The sequence below is a fragment of the Amblyraja radiata genome, chromosome 7, assembly GCF_010909765.2.
Source record: "Amblyraja radiata isolate CabotCenter1 chromosome 7, sAmbRad1.1.pri, whole genome shotgun sequence".
Taxonomy (NCBI): domain Eukaryota; kingdom Metazoa; phylum Chordata; class Chondrichthyes; order Rajiformes; family Rajidae; genus Amblyraja; species Amblyraja radiata.
Genome location: NC_045962.1, coordinates 62,747,485 through 62,753,484, shown reverse-complemented (window position 1 = coordinate 62,753,484; position 6,000 = coordinate 62,747,485).

The following is a 6,000-nucleotide window of genomic DNA, read 5'->3' as shown; positions in this document are numbered from 1 at the left end:
GAAATGTCACCCATCCTTTATTTGCAGAGATGCTGCATGACCCACTGAGTTACCCCAGCACAATGTCTACCTTTGGGATAAACCAGCATCTGCAGTTCCTTGTTTCCACTAAACAATCTTTCGTGTTGGCCAATGCCTGGTATTCTAGCTAGAGTCATGATATATTTGTCTCAGCAATCATGATGTGTTATATTCTAAGGGAAAAACCAGTGTTACTGTATGGCAAGATCCATTCTCTTGCAAAATGGCACAAGCAGTTGATGTGTGTTCCACTCACACGGGGGAAGTACATTTAATAAATGCCTTCCTACTGTATATGATATGATAGAGGAAATGCTAAAACAGACCTTTTTTGCTACTTAGACCCTTCTGCTGTGTGTATGCACGTGTGCGTGAGCATTTGTGCATGCTTGTGTGTGTTGGGTGGAGGGACTATGATGGCATGATGGAAATCAGGGGGTGGTGGGAGTGGGGGTGCTTTGTTGTTTAACATAATATGTTTCATGATTCATGCTGGTCTATGAAAAAGGCACAACAGGTGTAGCAGAAAGTCCCTGTCCCTGCATCAAGATATGCCATAAACAACCGTGGACCAAGAGGAAATGATAGACACTTTAGTTCTGGTCTGGCTATTCTGAAACAAATAAATCAACCATAATAGCAGTAAATACAGTCTCATCTCTCATGTTCCCATCTATCAGCAGTTTTACTTTACCCTCCATCAATTGTTGGCCATTGCACTATCCACTTGGTCAAAATAGCAAAATGAAAATTACCTGAGGTGAAAGGAATATTGGATATCTGTCAGATATCATTTCTCATTTGGAATGTTGACACATAGAGGACAAAATTCTGTGAGTGTTTACGCCTGCTCAATCTCCTTGTTACATTTGTTAAGGCAAGGGTACACATTCCATCCAAGTGAATCCTTTATCAACATTCTTGCAGGCTGAGCATTTTTTGTGATTTCTGAGCTGCCTTCAGATTTCTACAGAGACCAGTTCTTGATGAAATAACATACAAGCCAGTTTAATACACTGGTCAGTTAAGCTGACCAAAAGGTGTCCATCTGCAATCTGTTTATCCTATCGAAACCTAATCCAATGTTTACCAAGCAATTTTAAACAGAGCTTATATAGGACCTTAAAAAAACTGTTGCGGCTACACAGGCAGCCAAGTTTAGCTTAGTTATCAAAATACTACTTGACAGATTGATTATTTTTTCTGAGGTAAACCTATCTGATTTACCATATCCCCATACCGTTGACAGATAATCATAATTTATCACAAGTGCATGCCCTTGAGCAACTGGTAGTTAACTGTCTGACAGCGAAATTTATATGTTTCAAACTGTTTTGCAATATAACAATCTTGTAGTGGTATAATTTTCCAACTCAACCAAAGAACTGAATCATTCTAAAGGAAATTTTATACAGATGGTCATCAAACAAGGGGATTATTTGGAAGCTATAAAGGACTAAATGTTATGGCCTGCAAACATAAGTACAGGGACTATAACACACAATTAGTCAGCACCAATTTGGTGCAGTGCAGAGAATATGCCAACATCCTGTTGCATGCTCTGTTAAGCATTTGCAGGATTTGCCAGTCCTGACTGCAACATTGAGTTGAGGCCAATATTGTTCAGGGCTGAGTCTAGTAAAGTTACCGTAGGAAAGGAGAGTTGCCACTAGACCAGTTGCTGCTAGACATTATGCGATTAAAATTAGCCTGAGATATATATACACACACACACACACGCACGCACGCACACACACACACACACACACACACACACACACACACACACACACACACACACACACACACACACACACACACACACACATATATATATATATATCATTATTCCATCCGCAAAAACTGGTTAACAAAGAACTAATAGGACTTGATGAACCGAAGGGCCTGTTTGCATGCTGTACCTCCAAACTAAACTATCATCACTGTAAATCTTTGAAGGAGTGCAGCGCTGCCGAAGCTCACGGAGCGCCGCTGCGGCACCTCTATAAAAAATAGCCAAAATAAACAGCGGGGAATTTTAACTAGCGGGTATATGGTCGGGGTAACCTGGTTAAAAGAGGGGGAAGGGGAAGACCCATCACTACTGTGATTCCCTGAAGGAGGGGGGGAGCAGTAAGACCCAGCAAAGTCAGACCACGTGCTGTCTGCATCGTGGAGGTTGTGGGCCTGGTGCTGAGCCTGGAACTCTGGTGAGGTGACGGCTCTGGCCTACTGGTGGCCAGTGGAGAGGCGAGGGTTGGCGGAGTCACTGGTGGAGGCCCGTGGTGGGCTAGAGTAGAGATACGGGTTGGCGGTAGCAGCATCGGTGGCCCCGGGGATAGAGTTAAGGTCGGCCCCAGGGAGGCGGTGACAGTTGGTTGCCATGGCAGTTTTGGTGGTCCGTGCCTGGGTTTGGCCGGGAAGGCAGTGAGGTTTGGAGAGGCAATGGATGTTGTTGCTGCTCCTCGTGGTGGTCATCTCGGCTTCGTGCTGGTCGGGCAGGCGGTGCCGTGGTCCAACAGTGGATCTCTGGGCCTGCGGGCGGGTGGTCGAGTCGAGGAGTGTCGGTGGAGGGACCGGTCTGGAGGCGGGCAAGCTTGTGTCCAGGTAGGTGGGCAAGCGTTTGTTGAGGGTGTGGATCTGGTAATGAATAAAGTAGAGTTGTGGTCGATTGCAGGTGTGAGTGGGTGGGTGAGTGGGTGATTGTGTGAGTGGGTGAGTGCGTGAGTGAGAGAGTGGGTGAGTGTGTGAGTGAGAGAGCGGGTGAGTGGGTGAGTGGGTGAGTGGGTGAGTGGGTGAGTGGGTGAGTGCGTGATTGAGAGAGTGGGTGCGTGGGTGAGTGAGTAAGTGAGTGAGTGAGTGAATGTGTGGGTGGGTGAGTGAGTGAGTGAATGGGTGAGTGGATGAGTGGGTGAGTGGGTTAGTGGGTAAGTGAGTAAGTGAGTGGGTGAGTGAGTGGGTGAGTGAGTGAGTGGGTGAATGAGTGCGTGGGTGAGAGAGTGGGTGAAAGAGTGGGTGAGTGGGTGAATGAGTGAGTGGGTGAGAGAGTGGGTGAGAGAGTGGGTGAGTGGGTGAATGAGTGCGTGGGTGAGTGAGTGAGTGGGTGAGTGGGTGAGTGAGTGGGTGAGTGGATGTGTGAATGTGTGAGTGTGTGTGATCGTGTGTGGGTGTCTGTGGATGGGTGTGGGTGGGTGTGTGTGAGTGTGTGTGAGTGTGTGTGTGTGTGAGCGTGTGTGTGTGAGTGTGTGTGTGAGTGTGTGTGTGTGAGTGTGTGTGAAGGCCCAGAGCTGCAGGAGAGTCAGGGTGAGTTAGTGCCGGGCCGGCACCTCTGTAAAAATTCATGATTGCCGTATTTTTCTTTACTTGTTTGATACTTATATTTCATGATATTTAATGAGTGCAACTGTGAAATATGTTGTCATATTATTAGTCAAGTCAAGTTTATTTGTCACATACACACACGAGATGTGCAGTGAAATGAAAGTGTCAATGCTCGCGGACTTTTGTGCAAAAGACAATCAACCAAACAAACGATAAACACAATGATAACACACATATTCTTTTACATAATAAATAATGGAAGGAAAAACGTTCAGTAGAGTTAGTCCCTGGTGAGATAGGCGTTTACAGTCCGAATGGCCTCTGGGAAGAAACTCCTTCTCAACCTCTCCGTTCTCACCGTATGGCAACAAAGGTGTTTGCCTGACCGTAGCAGCTGGAACAGTCCGTTGCAGGGGTGGAAGGGGTTTCTCATGATATTGTTGACTCTGGAGTTGCACCTCCTGATGTATAGTTCCTGCAGGGGGGCAAGTGAAGTTCCCATAGTGCGTTTGGCCGAACGCACTACTCTCTGCAGAGCCTTCTTGTCCTTGGCAGAGCAATTCCCAAACCAGATGGTAATGTTCCCGGAGAAGATGCTTTCCACCGCCGCTGCGTAGAAGCACTGGAGGATCCTCGGAGACACTCTGAATTTCCTCAATTGCCTGAGGTGGTAAAGGCGCTGCCTTGCCTTACTCACGAGGGCTGAGGCGTGTGATGCCCATGTCATATCCTCGGAGATGTGGACTCCCAGATATTTAAAACAGTTCACCCTATCCACAGGATCCCCATTTATCCTCAATGGAGTGTACGTCCTCGGATGATGTGCCCTCCTAAAGTCCATGATCAGCTCCTTCGTTTTTTTGATGTTCAAGAGGAGGGTGTTATCCTGGCACCAGAGTGCTAGATCAGCCACCTCCTCCCGGTAGGCCTTCTCATCGTTGTCTGAGATCAGGCCCACCACCACAGTGTCATCAGCAAACTTAATTATTGAGTTGGAGCTGAACCTAGCCACACAGTCATGTGTGTACAGGGAGTACAATAGGGGGCTGAGGACGCAACCCTGGGGCGATCCTGTGCTCAGGGTGAGGGACTTCGATGTATTCCCTCCCATCTTGACTACCTGGGGCCTGGCGGTGAGAAAGTCCAGGACCCAGGCACACAGGGAGGTGTTGAGCCCCAATTCCATTAGCTTCCCGGCCAGTCTGGTGGGGACTATTGTGTTGAAGGCTGAACTGTAGTCTATGAACAGCATCCTCACGTAGCCCCCCTTCTGGCTGTCCAGATGGGAGAGAGCGGTGTTCAAGACCTGGGAGACCGCATCGTCCGTGGATCTGTTCGGACGGTATGCAAACTGCAACGGGTCCATGTTCCGAGGGAGGAAGGCGCAGATGTGTTTCTTCACAAACCTCTCAAAGCATTTCATGACTACCGAGGTAAGGGCTCGTATTCAGACAGGCTGGGGAGGCATTTTTTGGTACCGGTACAATGATGGATTTTTTGAAGCATGCAGGGACCACGGACTTGTCCAGGGAGAGGTTGAATAATGTAGAATTAAATTAAGTATTAAATGTTTTATTGTACTAGCTATGCACTGGGATGTAGTGATAGGCTATAATCTTGTTTGACCCTCTTGGGAGACTAGCTTGCCACCCCCCCCTCCCCCCCCCAAGCAAAACCTGAAATGGCGCCCCTGTTTGACAACTCCGGCACCTAAAAAATTAACACTGCAACACTGAGTGAAGTGAATGAGCACCTACAGCAAAAGGATTGGAGTATACAAGTAAACAGCTCACCACTACTAATGCCCAATTTTGATGAGCAATAACACTGACCTGGGAAAAAAAGAACACATTTTCTTTCAACAATCAAAAAAACATAATTGCTAAATAGCACTTGACATTCATGGTCGTAAAGCTACATACATAACGTTCCTACCATTTTCAGTAAAAATTAAACATATTGAAAATTATTTATATCATAAATTGCTTGTAGAAATTACTATTTACTTTTAATGGTGACACATTGAATACTTTAAACACATTTGTGGTTTTTCGAGAGAAATCTTCATCGTTCCAGTCACCACTGGGAAAAAAACTTGATCAAAAAACTTTCACCAAAGTTTTGAATTGTAGTATCAGTCAGCTACATTGAACCATATTACACAATGCCCAACATGAGACTCCCAAGACAGAAATTCTTCCAAGCTCTGTAAATGGGAGAAGATTACCAGACAAGAGAGAACATGAGGATGTTCTCAAAGCCTCCTTGAAGAAATTCAATGTTCAAACTTAAGTCCCTGTCCCACTTACGTGTCCTTGGCACGCTAATTACGCGACCTCGTGGTCGCGTTGAGGCGCGACAGTCACGCGAAGGTCGCGCATGATTTCATGCGCCTGAAGATTTCATTCACTACAAACATTTCAGAGCGCCGCGCGATGTTGCGCAGAACTACATACCACTCCACGCTTCTCAGTGGGACTGGCCTCTGCACGGCCACACGATGCCCGTGAATTAACAATAACATTCGTTAATTCAATTTAAAATATTGCACAGACTCTACTACTCAAATTCTAAACTGAATAAGATCTTTCCAAATGTATCTCCTATTTGTGATAAATGTCTCCTCCAGGAAGCAACTATAACACACTCCTTCGCCTC